The sequence below is a fragment of the Nicotiana tabacum genome, chromosome 6 (assembly GCF_000715075.1).
Source record: "Nicotiana tabacum cultivar K326 chromosome 6, ASM71507v2, whole genome shotgun sequence".
Lineage (NCBI taxonomy): Eukaryota > Viridiplantae > Streptophyta > Magnoliopsida > Solanales > Solanaceae > Nicotiana > Nicotiana tabacum.
The window spans coordinates 167,725,409-167,731,389 of NC_134085.1; the positions used below are offsets into that span (position 1 = coordinate 167,725,409).

Genomic DNA, 5,981 nt, shown 5'->3' on the forward strand with positions numbered 1-5,981 from the left:
CATGCCATAACACTAAGCATAATCAGATATCAAGATGGACCGAAGCCCCAAATCAAGTAGGGTTAACCCAATAGACAAGTGAATCAAGAACCATATTAAAAATGGCTTCCTAGTTCGTACTTAACACGGACAAGTTCCATAATTCAAGACGAACTACAAATCCAAAGTCAAGATGGAAAAAGATCCGAATCAAGAGGCATGCCAAGTGAGTGACCAAGTCACTGCCACAAGAAGGACAAAGTCCCAACAAGAATGCAAAATGATCAAACAATCCGTACGAATGGGCGATTTAGCAAATTTCTTACAAGACTTGATATAATACGAATATAACAATATAATTCGAAGACAAGAAAAATAAAATATCAGGTTATTTTAACATATTTTCAGCAAGCAAAAAGAGTACAAGTTTATACACAAACCTTGGTGTTTTACCACAAAACAGTTCAATCACAACTTGGGGACGTTCGAATCATCTACGCCGTAAACAAACCAAATCTGTCCACTTCCTCAAACACTTCCCCTTTGATTTTTTTTAAGGGTTTATATACCTTAAATAGATAATCAAATATCTAAATAAGTTCAGTGATTTAACAAGTCAACTAAACATGATATTGGTGAAAATTACCCAAAAACGTTTGAAACAGAAATTCTGGACAGTATCACTATTCCGAGTTGTGACTCGGTTTTGAAGATCTACACGGACAAATTAGACTTTCTGGTCTTCACAAAAGTTGTAGATCTATGTCTTACTGTTTCGGAAAATCTTGAATCACCTCCATATCAATTTTGAACAAAACGCTATGCTAAAATTACTAACAGCAGTACATGGAGTATTTCTAAAATTGGAAATCTGGACAGCACCTGCCCTGTACTTTCTGATCCTTTTTAGGTAAATACCAACAAAACTAGATTTTGGTTCCTTCATAAAAATTATAGATTTATGAAATACCTTTCCAGAAAGTCCTGGATCACTTAAATCGGAGCTCTGTACCAAAAGATATGTAGAAAATACTAGTAGGTGTCTAGTATAAAAACGAGTTTAGAAACTTACCAAGAGGAGCAACTTGATCTTCACCAAAAACGAATTTTGTGCGTTGATTTAGTAGAAATCCATGGGTTTTTTTTTTTGATGAAACTTCAGGTTCTTTTTCCTACGGAGGAGAGAGAGAGATAGAGATAGAGAGATAGAGAGATAGAGATAGAAAGATAGAGATAGAAAGAGAGAGAGGTAGATAGTTATTCTTCTTTGTTTCTGAAGAGTAGAAGAATAGGGAGTTTATGGACAGATATGAAATAAAATGGTTCCCCAACTACTAAATATTCTTAGATAAATACAAAAGGTTGGAAACCCAAAACTTAATTATATATTATTTACTAACAACTCGTCAAAATAATATTAAGTGTTACATATAGCAACACCATAGAATTTCATTGTCAATATTAACACAACCTAAAGTAAGAAATTTTCATATATTGACCATTCTATATTTAGGAAGTGCAAAGTAAAATATTTCCTCGTTATAAAAAAAATGCTCAATCAAGAATGCAAATATTGTAAAAAATTTTGGGGTGTTACATGAAAAATAAATTACAATCATAAAATAAGAGAAAAATATATTTATTAGTCAATTGTGAGTATAATTCCCTTGATTCTTCTCTCCTGATTATCTCCGTGATTCGAAGGTTGAAGGTTTCTCCCTTGATTCTTCTCTCCTGATTATCTCCGTGATTTGAGGGCTGAAGCCGCGTATTTCTCGAATGTAGGATGATGCAGACCTTCAGGAAATGTTTTTGATCTCTAGCTTCTTGAACTATTTGATTGTCAATAAGTATCAGGCCATATTTTGATCTTTTTGTGAATATTCCAAGAGTTTATGAAATTTTTGAGACACCTCTTCAAGGGAATATGTATCCTTTTATATAGGTGTGAGTTAGGATTATGGGTAGAGTACCCTCCAAGAAACCCTAATAGGCTCCTCGGATTTCAAGAGTCATGTATTATCTTTAATTTAGGATTTGGCTTGATCCCTTAAAATTTTGATATCTATAATTGGTTTTAGTTTTTATTTGCTAATAATTATCATGTGAACCTAAGAAATGATTAGGAGAATTGACATCAATCAATCGAGTATGTCTTAATTTCAAATTAGTTGAGATGGATATTTGTATCCTTTGTGTCCATTCCACTCAATTTCAGGTTCTCATTTGACACTGCACTAAGGTGCCAATGCACCCCATGCATGCCCAGAAGTATGCATGCCCAGAAGTAGCAGAATCAGGATTTTATATAAAGGGGATTTAAAAAATGTCACGCCTCGGATTTGAACCTTTGGTCAAAAACAATTTTTGAATCAGTTTGCTACTTTACTAGAATGTTCCCGCATGTCAAGGCTATTTAACAACTTATATTAACAAAATGAATTATTTTTTACCCTATTTGCATAATATTATTTTTCAGCTAATGCAATTGAATCCCCTCTCTCCAAACTAGCTCCATCATTGGTGCCTAGAAGAACACGTCCCTACTGATTAAAGGGGGGCAATTAGAAGGAACATAAATTAAAGATGTAGTTGATTTTTAGGTTTCGTAAGGTTTATTATCCCTTAGTTTCAAGGTTATCTTCGAGAAAGACCATCAAACAGCAAGGTGAACTTAGCTTTGTATGATTAGTATGATTGCTCATTTTCTTTTTTTTTCTTTTCTCTTGGAATCTTTCGTCTAATGCTTCTAAGAATGAATTATTCTGGAATTTAATTCGCTTATAAGAATTGTGTTCCATTCAACTTATAGCCTTTCTTGATAAGCCATGTTAGTGTGTACGTCCGTTAAACTCCTTCACCTCTTTGCTTGCCTTGTAATTTGATGAGAAAAAATATGATTAGTGGCCTTTCATTCTTTACCTTGTTTATAGTTATGCGTAGTGGTTAGCGTCTTAGCGACAACTAAGAAAAGATAGTAATTCTTGATAGTCATTCTGAAAAAAGTGGAGAACTAGAAAATTAATTAGAACAATGTGGATTGCCTTTGCTAATGAAATATTTTTTTATGTTATTTTGGTTGTTCGGGGGGATGGGGAGCTACGAGGAGGACGTGGAACAAAGCTTTTTCGGTTTCTCTAAATGTGCTTCTATGACAAGAAATTATTCCATATGAGGAAAATTAATTTATCAAGTGTAAATTCAGTGACTTAGTAGCATTCGAGAGTGTTGCAAGTAGCAAAAATGAGAAAAATCCTGGATGTCGTTCCTCTTCCATCTTCATTTTCTCTTTTCTGTTTTATGTTTCCTCAGACTGGTAAAACACATTAGTTGATTTGATTCTGCTGCTTTATTGTCTGATTTGAAGTTCCAGATGATGTCCTTTCGATGGGAATTCTATTAATTAGTGGAGTTCATACAATAATATTAATTTATATTTGTCCGTGTAGCTAAATGCTCATAATGATTTTGCATTAACAAGTGAACTGTGATTTAGCATAATCTGCTTAATTCTGTTTTGAACTGACTGGTTACATTTCCAGAGTTGCTGAAACTTAGAAATTTTCTACTGTTGCTTTTAATTTTCAGAATCACAGAATTTGTTTTGCAATTTCTTCTGAGCTCCTGTAAGATTCGAAAGAGCTTCAGCAGCCTTTTGTTTCTTTTCATTCTCTGTGGATGCTCAATCAAGGAAGTTATACATCCAGTTCTGATCTTTGCGTAGACCTCCCCTTCCTCGACTTCTGCTGAACAATGTGTCTTGCATGAGAAATGCTCAACAAATACTGCGCAATGTAAATGTTTCCCTCCATGATGGTGGTGCACTTGTACTAACGGGCACTAATGGCTCTGGTAAATCGACATTCTTGCGCATGTTAGCTGGTTTCTCGAAACCATCAGCTGGTGAGATACTCTGGAATGGTCATGATATCACTGATTCAGGTGTTTTTCAACAGTACAAACTTCAGCTCAACTGGCTCTCTCTTAAGGACGCTATCAAAGAGAAGTTCACAGTCCTTGATAATGTTCAATGGTTTGAAGTTCTTGAAGGCAAGCAAGGAAGGTCTTTGCCAGCTTTGGATCGGAGCTCATGGGGCTTGGAAGATTAGTAACGATAAAGCACGAATGCTTTCTATGGTTCAAAGGAAAAGGGTACAGCTGGCCAGATTGTTGGATTGATCGGCCTATTTGGTTGCTTGATGAACCTTTAGTAGCATTGGATGACGAAGGTGTGAAACTGCTCGAGTATATTATTGCAGAGCACAAAAAAAAGTTGGTATCGTCATTGTTGCCACCCCTCCGCCTATTCAGATTGAGGATGCAATGTTTTTAAGGTTGCCACCAAAGTTCCCAAGAAGGATGCCTTTGGTTGACATGCTTAATCGAGGTGGCCTGGACTGATCTTTAAGAAGATATACTCCAACTTTAAAGAGAAATCTGCAATGGAGCATACAATTATAGAATCAATAAAAGCGTGTGATGTGCCAAATTTCTTCTAGTGTCATCAAAGTTTGCACTTTTTATTTCATTATTGATGTTTGCAAGAACTGCTCCAAGCTTTATGTACTTAGAATATCTGGGACTAGCTTCAATATATTTTTTTGGGGGGTAAGTTTCTCCACTAGAAAATATAGAGAACTTCTAGCACTTTCATTTCTATTTTTATTTCTGTATAATATTGGTTTCAGATGAGCTTAAATGAAGCGACATGAATATGATCAATAAAGATTCATATAGTCAACCTCAACTAACTTGAAATTGAGGCATAGTAGTAGTTTTTGTTAGTTGTTATTTCCTCTCAGTTGCATATCAATTTGCTAGTAGAAATGTGTGGAGAGCACATTGCATCAGATGTTGTGCTCTCTTATTATCATGCCAAGTAGCCTAGTTTCTTGTATGCTAGTTTGAAGCGAAAAATTAAAGAGATATGTTTGGGTGTTCATCTTTATCTTATCAAAAGATTCTGTACTGATCTGGCTAATAAAATAAGCAGCCTCATGTACTAAAATGATCTTTGTTTCATCAGCAGACTGAGCCCTGATCAGGCTTCGGTAACAGCTTTTGGACAGTGTTGTTTGGTTGCTGTAGTAAGAAGATAATTTCAACATAAAATTCAGCATTGTTAATACGATGTTTTGGTTGCTGTTTTTATTTTTCCTCATAATAATATCAGGCATAAGTATTATCTTATGTTGGATAGGTACAGGTATTTAGTAATAAAAAGATTGAGAATACTAAAATGACAAAACTGACACTCATTATTATTGTAAACAAATACTTAATATGTTTAAGGGAAATCGTATATTTTAAATCATATACTATTGTATATGAATTTGTAATATATCAAAATCAAATATTTAAACATGTAATAATTCTTGCATTATTAATCTCAGTATTGCACTAATTTCCAAATTATAATTCTTACATTACTAATTATTGCAAAACTTGTCTCTAAACCCAACATTAGGGGTGTTCAAACTGAACTGGAAAACCGCATCAATCCGAAAAATCAAACCAAACCGATTAAAAAATCCGACTAGGTTTGGTTTGACTTGGTTTGATATTGAGTAAAAAAACCCGAACCAAACCAACATATAAATATTTAATTTATATATATATATTTTTAAGACTTTATATTGAATTTTCTTTAAAAAATATAGAAATATTTGGGATCCTATCATGTGTTAACCTTGAAAGCGTACATTAATGAAAAATTATTGTTAGACGACGAAGAAGATAATTATCATATGTTACTAAAAGAATTCTCCCATTATAATATTTTAATAGATCATATGTTGGTTAATTTTTTCAATATTTACTAAACATATATTCATTTATCAAAATTATATCTATATCTTCAACAAAGTAAGATTGGAATAATATTTATTAATAAAAAAACCTCAAAAACCCGAAAAATCCGAACCAATCTAAACCGATATAGTTGATTTGGTTTGATTTTAATAAAAATCAAACCAACCCGGTGCATGCACACCCCACCCAAC

General features: G+C 33.7%; 1 pseudogene; it reads left to right on the forward strand.

The window, feature by feature from the left end:
* Positions 1–3,692: 3,692 nt before the first annotated feature.
* On the forward strand, positions 3,693–4,667 carry LOC107782828 (ABC transporter I family member 1-like; annotated as a pseudogene).
* The last annotated feature ends 1,314 nt before the right edge of the window (positions 4,668–5,981 follow it).